The 21,732-nt window shown below is 43.0% G+C and overlaps 1 pseudogene; it reads left to right on the top strand.

The window, feature by feature from the left end:
• Positions 1-5,537: 5,537 nt before the first annotated feature.
• On the top strand, positions 5,538-6,853 carry LOC114903916 (annotated as a pseudogene).
• Positions 6,854-21,732: the final 14,879 nt, after the last annotated feature.

Raw genomic sequence — 21,732 nt, 5'->3', positions numbered from 1 at the left:
GGATCAATATGGCACAGTTAAGCGGTACATACAGTTTCTTACAGGGTTGAGCGGAACAATTCACTAGTTAGGATCAATAAGTAGAAAATTCGGAACAACATATGTAAAATTTTCCCGTAAAGGGTTTACCTAACCAAGACGATAAACAAAGGTTTCAGTCGGAGTCCGGGGATGTTTTTCCATTTCAACGGAACAAAGTAGATCCCGACAATGTTTACCGAGTGCTTCCTGGACGCAACGTAGTTCTTGATGGAGAGTGAGTTTAAAGACACAGAAAAAGTAGAATTTCTACTAGACTAAAGAATTGACTTTCCAGGATCAAAACACCAGTCAGACTTCACAGAGATGACTGTTGTCATCAGGAGGGTTGAGCATAAATGGAGATGATGCCCACGATGGAACGTGGTGACGTAGGGTGAGCTTCACTGAGGGTGATGTGCCCTAAAATCGACTCTGATGAACAACTGGTCAGACCCAGGTTAGCAAACGGGAAAGGGTGCTATGCTGTAGCTGTTGCTGAGGGAGACAGAAGACAGAAGGGATAAAGGAGAAAAATGGACCACCTTTTGGTGTGAAGCATTCAGTGTGACCCACCTGAAGAGAGGAAAGTGGAGGCGGGGGGGGGGGCCCATTTCATTCATTTAATTCATTCTTGGTGAGCTTTTACCAGCTGTCAGTGTCTCTCATCTAGAAAACCTGGCTGCTATCCATTTTGATGAATCTTGGAACTATGGTTTGCAATGTGTTCAAAATTTAAGACGATGACAGAAAACATTACAAAGCCCTGAAATTATCACACCCCCTTTAAAGCCACATGCACTTGAAATAGGATCTCAATTTCTCACCATTAAACTTTATGTACTAGGACAGTTTGGGATTCTTTCATGTGTAGAGACATAATTTAGACTGAATAAGCCACAATTAGTATTTTTTTTTAACATGAAAAAACTCCTTAGAATAGATAAGACTGTCGAAATCCACTAAAGAAATCACTTTGAAAGGGTGGATATGCTCCCTCTAGGATATCGTATCATTAGTAAATTTGGCACTCCCAAATGTGTTACCCAAAAGTATTAAGTCTACACCAGGTAAGAAGGTTGTTTTTGAAATTGATCCTGCAGAATTGTCCCTTTAAAGTGGCTGCTTTCATGAACCAGCCAGTATTTATATATTATTATAAAGATAATACCCTTACTTACCTCACAAGGGTGTTTTGAGAATTAATTAATGTTTGCCAAGTACTTTGAGCTCTGTAGATGAAAGGTGGAGGGAAATGCTAAGAAGTAGTATTATTTTCATCTGTATTTGAACTTGCCTCTTATAAGACAATCTTTTTTTTTTTTAAGATAATGATCTCTCCTTTGGGGAGAAAAGGCAAAAATTGCCTGATTCACAATCAAACCCTCATAAGGAGGACAGGTGTGATTATGAGGATTTGGCCTACAGAATAGATTGAAGTGGATGGCAAACTTCAAAAGTCTATATTCCCAAATCCCAAGACCTCTCCTGGCAATCCAGCAAGTGTCAAGTTCATCCTGTCATCCCTGCCGAGATATGGCCAACTGCAAAGGCCAGGACCAGTTGGGTACTTACGCGGTATATAAATAACAACCCAAACCCTTTCAATTAACCTCTTTCCTGCTGGGTGTTTGTTAGGTCCACAATCCAATTACTGAAGGGAAAGATGCTCCCTTAATCCTACCAAGAGGTTGAAGGACAATGCTGAGAAATTTGTTTTGTTAAACCAGTTGGATAATTGGCTTGAAAGGAGTTGATTTTACTCTGTTCTGCGTCTTCAAATCTAACTCTAATCCTGGTCAGTGCGGGAGAATGGTTGCCAAAGATCTCGACAAGCCCTTCTGAGAGTGTGTTGGACTGCAGTGAGGAAGGAACAGTACAAATCTCAGGATCCTGAAACTTTCTCCCCTTTCCCCTACAGAGCATGCCCTTCTCACAGGCAGAGAATGCATCTTTGTTATCAGCATCTCTTCCAACACCTGGCAGGTACAGAACTAGTGAAGGAGGAACAGATGTTGCATGGATGATGGGTCGGGGGAGCCTGTCTACACCAAGAAGACCAGAGTCCATCCTGAAAAGTTTAAAATTCCCTGAAGGCTTCTAACCCTGTCCTTCGGTGGAGATGTTCATAGAGCCATAGAAACTAAAATCAACTCATTTTTATTCTTGCCCCAAATTAAAGGCTTACCTACCATCAATGACTTCCCTCTCAAAAGCTGACATATACAATTGCCAATCTTTCAATGTGTTGTTTTTTTTTTAAATCATGATTTTTCTGTATCTTCATCTCTAAGATTAAACATTTTCATCTAAAGCTAATTGGGATTATACTGGGGTGTTAGCAAACAGTTTTTAGCATCACTCACTGAATCCTCCCAATAACCTCTTGAAGTGGGCACTATAAACAACCCCATTTTACAGAGAAGGAAACTGAGGCTTAGGAAGTTTAGAAAACTTGCCCAAAGTTGCCTAACTGAGTAGTGGCAGAGTCAAAAAAGTGGCAGAGTCACACAATGCTGATGTGATTAGGCATTTTTTTCTTTTTGGCCAAGTCATGCAGCTTGAGGGATCTTAGTTCTCCCACCAGGGACTGAACTCGTACCCTCAGCAGTGAAAGCACAGAGTCCTAACCACTGGACCACCAGGGAATTCCCATGATTAGGCATTTTGACATGAGAGGCAGTGAACTGAAACACCAAACTCTGTCTTCTCCAGGCCCCTAAAACAGAGTGTGTACAGAGGATATTGCAAAGAAGAGCATAATTAGTGCATCAGGATATACGTCATGTATAAGGAAACCTACTCTCTTTTTATAAAAGCACTCACCCTCCAAATTAAGGATCTAAGGATTCTGAAAATATCCAAATTACATTGCGGCCAAAGGAAAAAGTTTGGCAAAATGTGTCAAGTTTTATTTGAATGTTTCTGACCCTGTTGACCTATCTCAAACATCCCTTTCCCCAGGCAGTTCTGAAAACTCAGTCTTGAAGTCCACCGTATGCTTTCAGGTTTATCAGAATTACTCCTGATCACGAAGTAGATACATTCCTGTCTGTGCACAAATTACTTGGACTCCTGGCAGGCAATTAGATAGAAAAGAAACAGTTCAGCTATTAAGCTGCTTTTAGAACCAGTGCTGAATAGTCGGAGCTCTTAAAAAATCACTTAAAGTAACAATGTGCTGTAGAAGTGGCAAACACTCAACCAAGTCTGTTTCTAGAAACCTAAAAAAGAATAACTCTTTCAGGTTTGTTTTTCAATCCAATAAAGTTTTAAAAAATTATTAAGCAAAACATTTTCTTCTCCTCCAAAAGCACCACTTCAAAATATTTTTCTTCTGTTTTCCCGTGTTAGTCCTGTGCTGTGCTAGTTTGTCCTCATTCATCCAGCAGGGGTCGCTCTTGTCCACCGTACTCTTAAAAGGCATCCTTGCTTGTCTGCACTGTTTGTTACCAGGACCTTTATTCCAGGCAGCAGAATGAAGAAGTATCAAAGACACCAGGCCTGAGAGATTGAGGAGAAAAGAATCTGTGGTTTTGGAGGTGGGATTGCAATGTTGGGGAAAGGGATGCTTTAATAATGACTCTGTGTATGAACAGTAGGCTTCAAGTCTGTACTTCGAACTTCTCAAAGAAATAAATTAGTCAGTTCTTATCACAAAATGATTAGCCTTAGCTCACTCTTGCTGTTAAACCTGAGTATATGCTGTGTCTCTTTTCTGTGTGTCATTATCAGGCTGGTAAAGTAGGGAAAGGGGAGTGGAGCTGTGTGTACTTCCATTCATCCAGGCCATTCTCAGCCAGATACTTCCTCGGGGTTTAGACTGGCCTCAGTGATCACTCACACCTAATAGAGCAATGACTGTCTAATCCGTAGTGATTATCCAGTCTTGGGTGGAAGTTCGTCTTCAGCTGCAGCAGCTTCCTCCTGCAGGAATTCAGGGCAAGTTCACACAGGCCATTCAGACCAGATCCTGAGTCTGTGGGTGCATGTGAAACGGGCGCTGGGGAAGGCGTGGTCTTCCTACCTCCCCACTTCAGGGCCTCCTCCTGAGGCCACATGGGCAGACCAAGCAGGAAACGGCTTGACATGGCTAGGTTCTGATACTGGGGAAGGCACGAGTCGGGTTCTAATACTGAGGAAAGTGGTCTGTTGAGGATGGGGCTGCATCAATAAAGACATATCGAAAATAAAGCATCCTTTGTGATTACAGCTCTCAGTAACCAAACCCAGGTATTTAAATCAAATGTTTAAAAGACTCACTTTTACTCTGTTTCCTCTGTATCTTTTTCTTTTTAGTGTGCTAGATGTAAAAGAAATACACCTTAATTTTTAGAGCAGTGTTAGGATCATAGCAAAATTGAGTGGAAAGTATGGAGAGTTTCCAGATACCCCCTGTCCACACTTGCATGCCTTTCCCCACCATCAACATCCCACAGAAGAGGGTACGTTTATTACAACTGACGAGCCTACACTGATATGTCATCCAGAGTCCATAGTTCACATTAGGGCTCGCTCTTTGTGTCATACATTCTATGGGTTCTGACAAATGTATAATGTCATATATCCAACATTGTAGTATCTTACAAAATAGTTTCACTGTCCTAGAAATCTTCTGTGCTCCACTTATTCATCCCTCCTGCCTTAGTATCCCCTGACAATCACTGATCTATTTACTGTCTCCATAGTTTTGCCTTTTCCAGAATGTCATATAGTTGGAATCCTATCGTATATAATCTTTTCAGGCTGGCTTCTTTCACTTAGAAATATGCATTTAAGTTTCCTCTGTGTCTTCATGGCTTGAGAGCTCATTCCCTTTTAGCACTCAATAATATTCCATGGTCTGGATGTGCTACAGTTTACTTAACCGTTCACTTACTGAAGGGCATCTTGATTGCTTCCAAGTTCTGGCAATTATGAATAAACCTGCTATAAACATCTATGTACAGGGTTTTGTGTGGACATAAGTTTTCAACTCATTTGGGTAAATACCAAATATAGCAATTACTGGATGAAATGATAACCTCAATACCTTTTCCTCATGGTCCTCACAATTGTTGTGTCAACATCCTACCTTCAAAATTACACAACAGGGAAGTAAATGTGATTACCTAGGGAGACATTGGAATTAGCATAAGGTAAGGGACCAGAACTGACCCTGGAAGCACCCCAAAACTTAGAGGTTCAAGAGGATTCCAAGTCGAAAAAGAATGCTGGGAAACAGACGAGTAACGTAGGAGGGTCGTCATTTACATGATCTTGATTGCAAAGAGAAGAAACCATTCCAAGAGGAGGGTCCTGGCCAACTATGTTGACTGCTGAGAGCCCAACACGTGGCTGCCGAAGATTTGCTGGATTTGAGGAGTCCAGGATGCGCTGACCTGGTGATGCTTGACTGCGGACTGAGGTTAACAAGTGTGTCTGCACCAGAACACTGCCACTCTTTTCCTTTTCAGAGTACGGGGAGGTGTATTCCACAACAGAAACAGCCCAGTCTTCAACGAGGGCCACCTGCCGGCATGTCCAAAAGGCTCTGCTCCCAGTTAGAGCAAGAAATCCCAGAAGATGTCTGCTGTGAGATACATCTGGATCCACCACAGCTGTTCTGCCATGATGACCAAATCACGATTTGTGACAAGTACTTCAAGTCCCAGGAGCACAAGAATCACGTGGTGTATGGAGTACAAGAAGCTGCTGAGAATTATAGGAAGTTATTCCAGGAGATATTGAACACATTGAAGGAGGAACTTGAAGTAACTAAAAGCATATTGGCTGATGAGCAAGGAAGAATGGTGATGATGCAGGAAGAAGAGCAGAATTTTAAAGTGATGATTGAGTCTGAATATAGGATAAGGTTCTGACTGATGATTGAAGAAAACAAAGTGAACTTCCAGAGCCTGCAAGGTTGCAGATTCAACCTGAACCTGAGAGAAGCCAATCAGAACAAACTGATGGAGTTTGCCACAAAGTTGAAGGAGAAGTTCCAGGAAATACTACAGAGACGGAACTGTTTGGGGAGAGAGAACATGAGTAAACTGAGGGAGAGTGAAGTCAGGCTCTCTGAACAGATCTGCAGCCTCCAAAAATCACTGCAGAGCTAGAGAAGAAATGTGGGCAATCTGCCTCAGCGTCGCTCCAGAATGCAAGGTATTCTTTGGAAAGGAGTGAGTCACTACTGCTTCAGTGTCTAGAGCCCGCCCGAATCACAGACCTGAGTTTACGCCAAATAACAGGAATGAGCAAAATGCTAAAAGTGCTGCAAAGCCCTGTAACTTTGGACCCTAAAACAGCTCATCCCTGTCTGGTCTTATCTGAGGATCTGAGAAGTGTGAGACTCAGAGATGCGCAGCAGGATGTAGCCGGTCACCCAGAGAGATTTGACTTGAGTGCCACCACGTTGGGTGTGGAGAGCTTCACCTCGGGGTGGCACCTCCTGGGGGGTGGATGTGGGAGAGGCAACACAGCGGCAGCTGGGCGTACACGGAAGCTCTGCCAGCAGAAGTGCTTCCGGAGATAAGGTCTTATTCAAGGATCCATGATGGGAACCGATTATACTTTCTGGGCCTTTCCCCCTTTAAAAAGGGTTTCCTGGAGAGAGCAAATGCACAGAGTTGGAGTTTTCCTGGACGATGAATATGGGCAGATATCCTTCTATGATGTGACAAAGAGATCCCTCATCTATAATTTCTCTTATCTCGCCTTCCAAGGAGCTCTCAGGCCTATATTTTCTCTTTGTATCTCAAATGGAGGCATGAATTCCGACTCTCTGAGCATCTGCCTCCCTCGTGTTTCTTCTTGTAATGGTACTTTTAGCCCTCAATCTTCTTTGGTGTGAAATCTAAGACCACAAGAGGCAAGAACGTTACAAGCATGACTTTATATAAGTTATTTTACAAAGTAATCCGATAAAAGATTTTTAGCACTTGAAAAAAAAAATTGCACAACAGACGCTTTCTCATATTTGGAGTTTGTGTTTGGGTGGATGACTGTTCCCTCTGCTCCCCGATTCTACCATCAACTTCTGGAGAAGGGCCCTGTGTCTGAGCAGCAATTGTCGGTGGAGAAGCAGCTGTGCAGAGGAGGCTGCAGGCACCACTGATGCCTCTTCAGCTGGAGGCAAAAGTGGGGAGACGTGGTTTATCCAGAATTAGACTAAACCGTATATGATGAAATACACTGCTTTGTAATACTGGGGTTTCCAATTGCCGCTGAATTCACTTAGTTTCAACTTCACATTCAAGGGGGCGGGGAAGAAAATATTGTGTTGCAAGGGTGGTGGTGGTGGTGTGTGTAGGGGGCCCTTAACGAATAATTTGGTGTCAATTTTGAGTCCCAGCATCGGATACTTGTCAAAAGGAGCTGGAATTTCTGAGGTATGTCCTTGCTCTTTTTGACCCCATGGACTTTCCTTGTTTAGGCCCCCAGACGGTGCCAATGATTTCGGTGTTGGTGAGCTGCTCTGTAGATTGAGAGCCATTAGCCAACAAACTCCGGCCCTCCACTGCGCCTTCTACAGGTTGTATGATGTCAGCCAATATCTTTGCTTTGTTTACACTGCTGAGGTCTCTCTATCGTTAACATCCTTTTTATGACTGACAGTTTTTTGGTTTGCAGCAAATAGTTTTCCAAAAAACAAACCAACTCCAGATTATTTTGATGGTTGAGATAACATGCTGAATGTAAAAATGGACATTTTCCAGTAACTCCAGTGGGTGATCTCCAGTTGAATGGATGAAGCTGCAGTCTAGATATGGTCCAACCCACCATTCCAGGAGCCCTAGAGAACACCAGGAAGATAAAGATATCTACAGTATATTGATTTTAGAGGATAAATAATGTTGCCAGAGGCTATAGCTTGTGAGAAGTGAGGTATGTTTGACCCACTTCATTTAGCGCTCCCATTTCTTAGAAACAGATCCCAATCTACACGAGATAATCCTGTAGCTAAACAATTGTGAAGCGATAGACACTAAGTGATTATGTCTCCTCTGAGCAGTTGATTACCTGTATTTTAAAGCCACTTTAGAATTATAGAAAGAATAAGACCCATGGGAACATGGAGGTCAGTCTATCAAGCCTGGCGTTTCCAAATGATCTCTACTATTGTCTTCAGGTAACTGTGTCACTTTACTTCCTCTACTAGAGGGTATTTTAAAGCCTCCCTAAGTCAGATGTTCTATGGTTTATTCTTCTATTCTTTCCAATTATTCCACCAAAACATTCTTTAATCAATCCGCTTTCAAAATTGTTTTTTTCATTTAAATCAATTCTTAAGGGTCTGAGGTATTCGTGGAATATAGAGAGAGATCTAGCAACAGTAATTAAATACCTATATAGGTTGTACTCTTATAATGCTTTTTTTTTTTTTTTTTTTTTTGCGGTACACGGGCCTCTCACTGTTGTGGCCTCTCCCGTTGCGGAGCACAGGCTCCGGACGCGCAGGCTCAGTGGCCATGGCTCACGGGCCCAGCCACTCCGCGGCATGTGGGATCTTCCCGGACCGGGGCACGAACCCGTGTCCCCTGCATCGGCAGGCGACCTCTCAACCACTGCGCCACCAGGGAAGCCCCTCCTATAATGCTTTAAAAAAAAATCTAATGCCCAGGGAACTTTGCTTTGGAGGAGCACTTTCTTTCTGGCAAGTCATTGTTTAGTTTAGTTCATCAAATAGTTTCTAATGGCAGCTCTTGCTGGATGCTGCGTTAGGAGGATGAATTCGTGAATAAGTCTCTGCCCTTATAGTGCTCCCAGTGCCAGTGGCGAGCTGGGACATTTCAGTGTGATGGGGGAGTGCTGTGATGGAGGGTGGTCAGGGTGATAGCATCTTTGCATCTCAGCCTGGAGGTCTTACTCCTGAGACGCTTCTCAAAACAACCAGTAGGAGTCAGGCAGGTAGACGATAGGGGCAGAAGACCCAGAAAAGGAGCTCACGCATCTTGGATGACATGAACAAAAGTACTGACGTGGCTGGTACCTGAAGGGCAAGGAGGAGACTTGAAAAGAGATGAGGCTGCGGAAGTACTGGGAGTCCACCATGGGGTTTGCAGTCTACACTGTAGGTAATGTGGAGTCGTGGCAGGATTTTAAGAAGGCTTTTTTTTTTTGGCTGCAACACGCGGCACGCAGGATCTTAGTTCCCTAATCAGGGATCAAACACGCGGCCCCTGCAGTGGAAGGACTGGAAGCGCGGAGTCTTCACCACTGGACCACCAGGGAAGTCCAGGGGATTTTTTTTTTTTTTAAGATAGAATATTTTGATGATTATGCAGAGGACTGTGTCTTGGAGGGAGCAAGACAGAAGCAGGAAAGTTATTGAGGAGGCTTGGTAAAAAGTGCAGGATGGAGATGAGGGGCATGGCTTCATGACTCCTAAATAAGCTTAATGGGAGAATCCTTTTCAAGGCAGATACGTTGTAGTGCATCCCACACTTGTCCAGTGGATGACAGCGCTTTGGGAGGGTGGAAGACCTAGTGCACCAGGCTTATCCGGTCTCCTCTGGAAGCTCCCTCTCATCCCTGAGCATCCTCAAGATCAGAGGCCACTACTGGGTGTGATTTTGGAAACAGAGACAGCTCCTTCTTTCCCCCCTTCCATATCTGCTCACTGATGCTGGAAAACCCTTTAGGACAAGGATTAAAAATAAGGTACCCACACGACCGCTAACTTTTCTTTCATACTTATTAGGTTTGGGGTGCTAAAGAATCTGAGCAAGGTAATAGATTGCATAATCTGATGTCAGATCCTGTGCCGGATCTGGATTTCTTTTGCGCCTCCAGATGGATTATCTGCCCTTGCATGGCTTATTCTGTGCCCCCAGGAGGCCGGCTGCTGTAGGCAGCCCCACCAGATTCTCTTGCTGAAGCTCCTGCCAGATTCTCATAAGGGCTCCACCACCCCTGGCCCCTTGGTTTTGGGGTGGGAGTAGCTCACTGCCGGTAAGAGTCCCTGAGTGCCCCCCCAACCTCTCACCAATGCCCTTTACCAGCCTATGCTTGACTACATAGCAACTTCATTTCATTCTCCTCAGTTAATAACTATTTTGAGAGTTTCCTGCTATTCCCCTGCTGATACAGTTCCTTTCCCATGTTTGCACTTTGGTAGGGATAGGACACTGAGTTCCTGAGCATGAGGGTAACCATGGAAAAAGGAAGAGATCAAGAAAGGATTCTGGGGCCATAGAAGACCTCCTTCATACCTATCATAGGGCCCGCCTGGCTGCCCATCTGCTTATGCTGTCTGAGGAAAAGCTGGCTTCACAGATCTAGTTTGAATTTATATTTTAAAAATCCTGAATTGATTTGTAACCTCCAATCTGTAATTCATAACCACTCCATCAATAGGTATTTCTTGTCTAAGCGTGTAACTTAGCAGACTCATCATAGGGAGGGAAACCAGAAACATACAGATGTCGTCTTAAGTTAGGCGTGTAACAGAGTCTTCAAGGGTTAAGAAACAGCCACACGCTGCGAGGCAGGTACAGTAGGTTTACCAGAGGTTTTCTTTTGTGCTTCAACGATAAAGTGGTTGGTGGTCTGCTGGCTACAGCCTGTTACACATTCCTTGCTTTTATTAGAATAACCATAAGCCTCGAAGACCCACCCTGATGTCAGTGGCAGGTTTTATAGAACACTCACAAGTTTCTTCTTGTCGTATTCGGGGGTATATAAAGTGTGCAGCATAATAGGTAACAGGTTGGAAGACCAGTTCAGGGCCTGCAAAAGTCCCAGTTCCTGATGTGAATATTTAATACCTCCTCATTACAGGAAAAGGTTGACTACCAGATGCCGGTTACCGGGCTCCATAGCCCACTAAAGCTTTGAGTTCCTCCAGGAGCGAGGGTGGGTTTTGGCAGCTTCCCCTGCCCTTCAAATAACCTGGAGGTCAGGACATGCCCAGCTGATTTAGGAACCCTGGAGAGGAGGATTGGCTGGAAGCATCTCATCTGTTATTCAGCGGCCAAGTGGTGAATTACTTCCAATACCGTGATTTCCTGAGATGATAGAGCCCTGTGGTTTAAACCATTATTTTAAATAAACTCAAAAGCATTGCAACAAATGTAGACTCCGAGTTGGTGTGTTCACATCACTAAGACAGCGTTTCCGGATGTACATTTTTGGAGGTCCCTGCGATCATCCCCTGAACTCTAACTGCAGTTAATTGGCACGGCAGTGACCCAGCCCTGCACTCCTGAGCAGGAAAACACTCTCACAATTTGTCAGGTTCTAGATGCTGTCATTTATCCAGCTGTGTTTTGACCACAGCGGGTCTGGGAATTGCATCGTTTTGCGTTTCCATGGCACATGGAGGTTTCTTGACAGAATGCTCACGGGCTGCCTCCTGCCTCAACTCCCCAGGGTGGTGGGAAGAAGGGTGCTTTGCTGCCCGGCTTCCACCATCTGCCACTATTGTGCCAAGGCATGCCCCATGGCCTTGGACTGACAGGGGACCCGGGCTGCAGTGTTGAGCTCCTGTCACTGTCCCAGGCTCCCTGTAAAAAGGAAGCTAACGTTTCAATACTGGGTAAAAACACTTTTACCCAATATTTTCATATACAGGGTGAGTCTATTGAATTGGCCTTAAAAAATCTAAATCCAAGAACTCCTAAACTATACATAACAAATGATTTGAAATACCTTTGTTATTTTTCTTTAAAAAATTACAGAATGGAAATAGCTGTTTGTTACTATTCTGCTTAAAACCCTGGCTTTCTATCTCCTCTTAAAATCAAATGCAAAGACCATTAACATGATCTCTGAGGCCATGCTTGTTGCTGCCCTTGCCTTAGCTGAATTTCTTCCTTCCCCCAAGCTGTAACCACTCTGGCCTCCTTTTAGCTTCTTGAACTCACCAAGCCTCAGGGTCTTTGCACATGCTAATCTCTACACCTGGAATATTCCCCTCTTTTTTTCCTACCCCCCTCCCCCCTTCAGATTTCAGTTTTAATATTATTTATTCAGGGAAGCCTTCCCAGACCTTAGCTTAGGTCAAGTCCCTCTTGATTTCATAGTCCCCTAGACTTCACTATTGGGCCTATTGCCATTGGAAGCAATGAATTATTCGTGTAATTACTTATTTAATGTCTTATTCCCTTCTAGACTGTAGACATCAAGAGATAATGGATGCTGTATTCTCAACACCTAGCGGAGTACCTTTCATATAGACAAATGTCTAATTGTTGAATTAATTATTTAAATGATGCATACTTATTACAAAACAAATTATCGAAAGTGAAGAAAATGTAGAGAAGAAAATTAAAATAACCTATATCTCTACTATTAACATTTCAGTGTATTTCCTTATGTCCTTTTTTTAAAAAAACAAACATATGTGGTACGTGGATAAACATTACCAGCTGAAAGCTGGATCCTATGGACATTTAGAAAAGTCTTAAAATGCACCAGGCTCCTGGTGTTCAAAACTGATGTCAGGGGCGGGGGGAGAGTTTGAGCAGGGATATCACCATTCATGGTCTCTAAGGCTGGGGAGGGATTAAAAAGCAGCTCCTGGGAGCAAGTTCTGGGATCTTCCTACCAGATTTCACTGTCACTTTAGGAATATTTATTTAGGCTCTTTTAGTAAAGTAACAATTTCTTAAATATTTGGAAACATGTCACTTCACTATTTAATTTTTGTTGTTGTTACTCTTCCCATAATTCATATTATAGGGCACATTTTCCAGAATTGTGGTACCAGATTGCCCATTCCCAGCTCTTTTGTAAAAGGGGAAGTGTCTGGAAATAGACTGGGAGCAAAGGGACAATCTCCATTCCCAGAAAACGGCAGGATTTCTTTGTTCCCCCTCTCCTGCCCCCGCCAGCGTTACCACAGTTTATCGTGTAGAATCCCTTTCTATCGATGGGCTAAGTCCACAGAGCAGGTACTGTTGTTACGCCCATTTTATAAGTGAGGAGATATGATGTAAAGAGGTCACAGAACTTGCCCATGGCCACACTGCTAGTCAGCGGCTGGCAGGCTTAAAACCCAAGTCAGCCTGACTCCAAAGCCCAGGCTTGTGCTGCCCCAGGTGGATCCCTCTAGATTCCACCAAGTGGATGAGGAATATGAATGGACTTCACAGAGCCTTGAAAACCCCCGAGCTTGTATATAAATTTTGTGAGTCTGCACAGGTTTTGTATTTTTTTCTGGGGAGAAGTTCTCTATATTGCATCAGATTTGTTTGGAACAAGAAAAATAAAGATTCATCTGGATTAACAATTACCCTAATATTTGTTGATTGGTTACCAAGTACTGTTCTAAGCACTTTGCATGTATTAAATAATTCAATCCTTGCAATAACTCTGTGTGACTGGCACTAGTATCCCCATTTTATGATCAAAGAAACTGAGACACAGAGAGGTTGTCACTTGCCCAAGGTCACACAGCCGACTGTGGTGCAGGGATCTTATCCAGGCAATTCCCTCGAGTCTACACGCCTATTTAACCACAGTAAACAAATGCCCTCTTTGCAGATCTCTCAATGTCTTGTGCATTTTCCTCCCCTGAACTTGAGATGTATCTCCCCGTTACTGTATACAATTCATGTAGTAGTTTTTCCTTCCTCCCCTTAAAGCTATTAATAAATTGGTGGTAGATCTTACAATAGAGGACATCCTAGAATAAAAATTAGCAACTCTCCTCGGCAGGATTAATCATATTAGTGATTCACACTGCTGTAAGAACTATGTTAAAAGACTGTCATCCCTCTGGTATGAAATTTGGACAAGTTCTTCATGGAGGTGGGGTTCTGAATAAAAAGGGAGCCCTTTTGGTGGAGGCAGGGACAGAGAAGTAACTAGGAGGTAAGAGGGGATCCCACCAGCGATCACTGAGTGTACGGGGGTGGTCAGAGATTACATACATCTACTCTGCGCCTGTGAGTATACACTTCTGTTCTAAATATGGATCGATACACATTTGACTTACATGTATTGATTAAGATGAATGCCATTTAGATGATCTGATACTCTCTCTACACCTTTTGAGATAATGAGGCACAACCTAAATTGAGCCCAAATGGCTTTCAGGGGTTGCTAGTATGAGGACTTAAACACACTTCACAGTTCTTCCCTTTACAGATGGAGAAATAGAGGTAAGAGGGTTGGGCTACTTGTTTGGGGGATTCTGGGGGATTTAATATAAAGCTAAGAAGAGAGTTATGACTTTCCTCTCCCTGCTGAGGAATTAGCATTTTCCTGATTGAGTGACATTGAGACCAAAGACTGAAATAACAGAGCCTCAGAGATGAGAATTGAGTCTACCCCAGGGTCCAGATGAGGTGAAAGACAAAACAGGAAGCATATGCGCTTACCGTGGAGTCCTTGGCCAGCGCCACGCAGCCTCCGTGGTTTAAGCTGAGTGGTGTGGGAGAAAGGCCTGAAAAATGCATGCTAGGCTGGCTTTCGAGAGAGGAAGCTCTTGTACCTTTCTTTTCTGAATGTTCAAATTCTGGCAGACTCCAACTTTCAGGCCCATTAAAATTCAGGAAGGGAAAAAGGAAAAAATTGAACTAGTTTTCAAAGAAGAAAAAAAGGCAACAAACACACCCACTCTTGCAAAAATAAAATCCCACCCCCTCAAAACCATTAGGAAAATGTTTTTGAGCTTTAAAAAACAGAAGGGGGTTGGAATGTCAATGGGACACAGGCCGTGGAATGACTATTAAACGTGGCATTTCCACTGGCGTCCGTGCATGCACGTCTTAACCTTGTTTGATCCTGGGAGAGAAACAGCCCTGTTCCCTCCGCAGAAGAAGGAATAGAACCCATTTCTATCGATGGGCTAGATCCCACTGTGTTAATGTGGTTAGGTGGAGTGCGGGGAACAATTTGCTCTAATTCACTGCCTCAAAATAAGAGCCTCTTGCTCTGGAAGCTTCCTCTCCAACCCACCCTCCCATGCAATCAACAGTCCGGGCCAAATCCTTCCTTCAGTCTCAGATTTCGGTTATATAAGCTGCTCTATCAAACAGACTCCGTCCAATTCAGACCAGGGTAAAAGAGCCATTTACACAAACAGCTAGTGGCTTATGTAACCAGAGCCCAATACACAAATTATGAGAAACCTGCTTACCCATTCAGGTGCCTCAGGTGAACAATGGCAGGCCGACTCCACAGCTCTGGTCTCTGACTACAGCGGAACTTTGTTCCAATAACTGGACGCCTCCTGAGAGGTCAAGTCTTTCCTGCGGTCTCTCTGCAGGTTAAAGAGCTTCGTTGTAGGGTGCACTTTACTCCCCACACCCCGCCCCTTGCAGATTCTTGTTCTTCATAGAGAAGGGATTTAGCATTTTTAATATCAGAGTTAAATGGTGGATTTTACTCCTGGTGGTATGAAATTTCCTGATGACAAAAGCCATATAAATTCAGGATTTAAAACTTTGAAGAATACAGAAAAATAAAAAAATTAAATCCACCTGTAATTCCACTACCCAGAGCTAGTTACTTTTAACATTTTGTGTATATCCTTCCAGTCTTTTTTCTAGGCATATCATATACATACACACATACATATATGCACATATAATGTACTATATATGTATATACATATTAAAGACATGCATGTAGTAAAGCCGTGCATATATATATATATATATATATATATATATATATATAAAATATTTAAATGAATGATACATTGTTACTTTACTGGCCATTCTGTTTTGAAATCTGCTTTTTGAAGAAGTAAAGCTGTCACTGTTTGCAGGTGACATGATACTATACATAGAGAATCCTAAAGATGCTACCAGAAAACTACCAGAGCTAATCAATGAAATCTGCTTTTTTACCCAACAATGACATCGTCATCATACATTGATCTCATTTTTATCTTCTTTACCTCCGTTGTCCTTCTAATACCCCTGTGAGGTTGGTATCACTACCCTCGTATAGCAGCTCAAATTCAAGGCCTCTGAAGCCTGTGATGTGAAGCACTGCCTTATGTCTCACTGCTATTAAATACTTCTCTAAGGAAGGTTTTGAGTGGCTGTTTGGCATTCACATTATATTCTATCTAACCCATCCCCTATTTCAGAGTGTTTAGATAATTTCCATTTGGGGGGCTATTCTAAATAATTCTGTGAGGAACATTCTCTCATATAAATATTTATACTACTATTCCCATAGTATAAAATCCTAGCAATGGAATTTCTCTGTCAAGGATGTACCCTTTTTGATGACTTTTTATTATATACTGCCAAAATACTTTCCAGAAAGTTGAAATGAATTTATATTCCCATCAGCTACTGCCCAATACTCTAACCAAAGTCATTTTATAATTTAAAAAAAAATGATTAAAAATGAAAGAAAGTATCTTTCTCAAATTGCCTTCCTTAGGAAAATAAAAATGCATATAGAAAATGTTTGATGACCTGCCTATTCTCTCGTTTACTATTATAACATTTCTAGAAAAAAATCATGGGAAGACTAAAATATAGCTGTGAGCTGCTAGTAGACTGATGTGATGAATTCACCTTCAGCCCCCAAAATATCAACCCTCCAGTTGTTTTTCCCCTTCCTGTTTCCCCCTGCCCTGCAGACCCCAGCCATAGCTTCTGATTGCCAGTCCTCCACGGGCTCACGGGAAGAGGTGGCTATAACGACACAGCAGAAGGGAACTTGCAGAATGGGGAGAAAAAAGGGCTCATGTTCACTGCTGTCAGCAAAAAGCTCCTATAAACAGAGCAACATATTAAGCCCTTCTGTTAATATGCTGTCTAGACTTGAAAAGATTGCTTTTCTCTCTGTCTTCTAAGCTTCAACTTTTGACCTTGTTTCTGTCCTTGTGCCTATGCTGGACTCAAGCAATTCTTGTCTCCTGAAGGTTCGACAGTCAAATTACCGAATTATTGTACTTGTCACCTAAGCTACTGCAGCAACCGGGTGCAGGCACGATCCCTATCAAATGAATGGAAAACTTGACGACACTTGACCCCTGAGGCAGAAAATGCAGGGAGTCCCCCTTCTTCTGGTTTAAGGGTAAAACGATACTCTCCCCAGAAATTGGAGCTGATAATCCCTTTGTTGATTGTGGATGGAATCTTGGAAGGTATTGGAGGGAGGGTTGAGAAGAAGAGTTTATGAGATCCGCACTTGGGGATAGAAACCAGTTCCTAGCAAAATGAATGTGAGTCTTATTTTTGGAACATGTTTTACTCTGGGATGTTTCTTCTTCCCCTCCATGTTCCCAGGGTTCCCAGGGCCCTCATGCTAACAGCTCGTTGCTCAAATCCCTCTCCAAGATGTAATATTTATTAAGCATTTGCTGTTTGCCAGGCATTCCCATGCACTCCTCTAAAACTGTTCTCATTTAATCCTCACAACTGCAATCTTACAAGGCAGACAATACCTGCTCATGCGCAGGCAGAGCTGTCTCCCGCAGAACCTCGGAGAGCTCATGAGTGCTATCACACCCCCAGGCATCTCGCCCTGTGAACCCTTCCCAGGGGACAGAGGAGGACTTTTGTGCCCCATCACGTCTGAATAAGAATCTCTTATTATTATCATTCCTCTTGTACAAATGGAGAAACTGAAGTAGTAAGAAGTTATGAAACTGGAAGATCATAAGAGAAGGGCAGAAATCAGACTCTTAGAGCCACGTGATTAACCAGTGTTCCATGCGGCCAATCAATCTAGACTTTTGTTGTTGTTGTTCTAGATTTTTCTTCTCTGTCATCAAAAAAAAATCTTTTGTCCCCTTAATCTATCTGGGCCTTGCAGAGGGGGCTAAATTAATCCAATAAACACATTTAGTCCGCTAATGGCTAATGATGGACCAAAGCACCACCCATCTCAGTGAATGTATAGTTCACTGTTAAAAGACTAGTGGTGGCAGTCAAGGGTATCTGAGAAAGATTTGTTGGTGGGAGGGGATGATGGTAGTAGGAGGTGTTGGGGTGGAGGCTGATAGAATATTCTTGGGTAGGGGACTTCTCTCATTATCAGTCAACGGCTCACTCAGCATACAGGACAAGAAGAGCCCTGGGTATAATATTTAGGCCTTTATCAGGAATGACCAAAAGCTCAGCTGTTTGCCTCACAAGAGAGAACTCAGAAGCATCAGTGACAACCATTGTCTGCCAATCACTGCCAAACACCATGCTTTGTGGGAACCACGTAATTCCACAGTCTATCCACAACATCCAGTTTTCTGGAACATTTCTGTGATTAAGGAAAGCAAGAGGAGTATGATGCAATTGCCCCATACAAATCTGTCACCCCAGCCGGGCATAAACCAATTGAAACATCACAAACCCACATCAAGTTGTCACATCCTTTCTATTTAATTGACCCACAACATCCTGCAGATACTTTCCTCTCCTAACTCCCTTTGGGGCCAGGGCAGAGTGTGGAAGAGAAAAGATGACTTGATGAAGGGTGTGGCCAAGAAATAATATAATCTTTGGCTTGAAGATGTATATTTTGGTCCTGGAAAAATGTATTTAAAAGATTTTTAATGAGTCACGAAGGTAGTGCTGACACTTAGGACAATATTTTTCATTCTTTTTAGGATGAATAACTAATACAGTACCTGGCTTAGAGTGGAGGCCAATAAATGCTTGTTGGTTGAAAGAGCTAGTGAGTACTGAGAATCTGACATGGTGTAATTCGCCTACAGTCAAGACTGTGCTGGAACAGAGGTGAGCCTTTAACAGGGTCTTAAAGGGCCTTCCAGGATTTGGAAGATGATTTTCGTTTTGTCAGTCAGTTCTATAAGCCACATTGGTTGATGTAGGTAATTTGCTTCCATTAAAACACTCCCATTCCTGGGAGCTCCCCAGCAGTCTGGTAGTTAGGACTCAGCGCTTTCACTGCCATGGCCCCGGGTTCAGTCCCTGGCCGGGGAAGTAAGATCCCTCAAGCCTTGCAGCACAACCAAAAAACAATAAGTATAAAAAATAAAAACACTCCCATTCCTGTGATTATATTTATATTTTTTGAGAATATACATTTCCACCAGAGTATGTTGTTTTGCTTCTGCCTTGTTCATTTTTATAAGCTTGCTGAAAAAAGAGGAGTTTCCATGTTACTGCTGCAGTAACAGGGCAGACAATACTTGCTCATGCGCAAGCAGAGCTGTCTCCCCCAGAACCTCGGAGAGCTCATGAGTGCTATCCCACCCCCAGGCACCTCGCCCTTTGAACCCTTCCCAAGGGACAGAGGAGGACTTCTGTGCCCCAATGTCTTCGTAGCCCATCACCTCTGACACCAAGAGCTGCCCATCTTTAGTCCGTGCAATCCCGGTTACGAAGTGTTTAGCAAGATGCTCTGCTGGGACCTCATGTTGCCCTCTCCACTTGGCAGGTGGCAATTCTGAGGTCCCGGGAGAATGAGCTTCCCAAGCCCACAGTGTGGGAGGCAGTGGTAAAACAGAAATAAGTTCAAAGAGTTTTATTTCCCAACAGGAAGTTCCAGAGCTAGGACTACAAAACACACATGCCATTACAAGCCCGTGTGCATCAACCCGCCCAAACACTGACTGTCCTGTGAGCCACACATTCTTTTCCAGGACTCAGATCAAACCAAAATCCAGTGCAAATCCACTGAAATTTAACGCAGAGAGCATTTCCCTAGCGCCAGAGTGCCGTGGGATTCACCTTCATAAAAGCGGATTTTGATGCCGAGGGGTCGTTACAAAAGCATGATTAAAATGATAGAGTGAGAGCCTGGCAATCTGGTAAGTGTATGAGTTGCCTCTGAGAATGCGTGAGCCTGTCAGGAGGTGAGATCCTGCTGAGAAAGTCTGACTTTGGAGCCTCCACTGGAGGAACAGCCTTAGCACGAGGTTTGGCGTTCCCAGGGGCCCTGCCAATTTACACCAAACATGGACTAAGGAACACTGTATTCCCCACCCCACATTGCGGGCTGCACTTAGGGACTTGCTTCCAAAGAGCTGAGTATGAAAAGGAGGAAGGAGGTGGAAGGTAAATTCCCAATGGAGAAACCTGGCAAACATCACCCCAGCCAGGTGATCAAGGTCAACCTCAACAGTAATGTCATGTTGACAGCATGTACCCGCTGACATGATGTGATGAGAATAGCAGTACAGCTCTGTGGTCTTCCTCTCAGCCTAATCATGAGAAAAAAATCAGACGAATTCCAATTGAGGGATATTCTACAAAATACACAACCCAGCACACTCCTCAAAACCATCAAAGTCATCAAATACAAGAAAAATCTAGGGAAATGCAACTGAAAACCACAATGAGATGTTGCCTCACCACTGTTAGAATAGCTATCATCAAGAAGACAAGACACAACAGGGGCTGGCGAGGCTATAGTGAAAGGGGACTTACACACTGTTGGTGGGAATATAAATTAGTCCAACCACTGTGGAAAACGATAGGGAGGTTCCTCAAAAAATTAAAAATAGAGCTACCATATGATCCAGCAATTCCACTTCTGGGTATATACCCAAAGGAGATGAAAACAGGAGATACATACACTCCCATGTTTATCGCAGCATTATTCACAATAGCCAAGGTATGGAACCAACTCAAATGCCCATCAATGGATGAATGGATAAGAAAGATGTAGTATATACACACAATGGAATATTATTCAGCCGTGAGAAAGAAGGAAATCTTGTCATTTGTAACAAAATGGATGAACCTTGAGCACATTACGCTAAGCAAGATAAGTCAGACAGAAACACAAGTACTGTATGATATCACTTGTATGTGGAACCTAAAAAAGTCAAACCTGTAAACAAACAAACTGTAAAATGGTTGTTACCAGGGGAGGTGGGGCACAGGGATAAGATTGATGGTGTTTAATGGTACAAACTCGTAACAAGTACTAAATAAGCCATAGAGATCTAACATGCAGTATATGGAATATAGACAATAATACTGTACTACAAGTATGTAATGTGATAAATATCATTACAATGGCAACCATATTACAATATATAAATATATCAAAGCAACACCATGCTCTACACCCTAAGCTTACACAATGTTACATGTCAACTTTACCCAATAAAAAAATTTAATTAAAAATAAACAAGTAGGGCTTCCCTGGTGGCGCAGTGGTTGAGAGTCCACCTGCCGATGCAGGGGACACGGGTTCGTGCCCCGGTCCGGGAAGATCCCACATGCCGCGGAGCGGCTGGGCCCGTGAGCCATGGCCGCTGAGCCTGCGCGTCCGGAGCCTGTGCTCCGCAATGGGAGAGGCCATAACAGTGAGAGGCCTGCGAACCGCAATAAATAAGTAAATAAATAAATAAAATAAACAAGTAAAATCTGTGAACGTGTCATAGCCAAAAGGAGCCAACAAAGACATGATGACGAATGCAGCATCCTGGATGGGATCCTGGACCAGAAAAAGGACATTAGTGAAAAAACTAGTGAAAGATGAATAGTGTGGAATTTAGTTCATAGTTACGTACAATGCTCATTTCTTAGCTGTGACAAATATACCATGGTACTGTAAGATAATACCAATAGAGGGAATTGGGTGAGGAGAATACAAAGCCTTTTTGTATTATCTTTGCAATGTTTCTGTAAATCTAAAGCTATTCTAAAATAAAAGGCTTATTTAAAAAACAGGTGGAAAAGTGAAAATAAAGGATATGTAAAAGACTAATACAAGTGGTTACACACAGGGGGTGGGGATGGGTACCAGGGTCAGAGGTGGGAGTGAGACTTCTCAACGCATATATTTTTAATATCATTTTGAGTTATACACAATGTAAATGTATTACCTGTTGTTTTTTTT

This window comes from Monodon monoceros, unplaced genomic scaffold, assembly GCF_005190385.1.
Source record: "Monodon monoceros isolate NGI ecotype Baffin Bay Population unplaced genomic scaffold, NGI_Narwhal_1 Super_Scaffold_21, whole genome shotgun sequence".
Classification (NCBI taxonomy): Eukaryota; Metazoa; Chordata; class Mammalia; order Artiodactyla; family Monodontidae; genus Monodon; species Monodon monoceros.
Note: the sequence above shows the minus strand (reverse complement) of the source record. Positions and strands in the feature narration are given on the sequence as shown.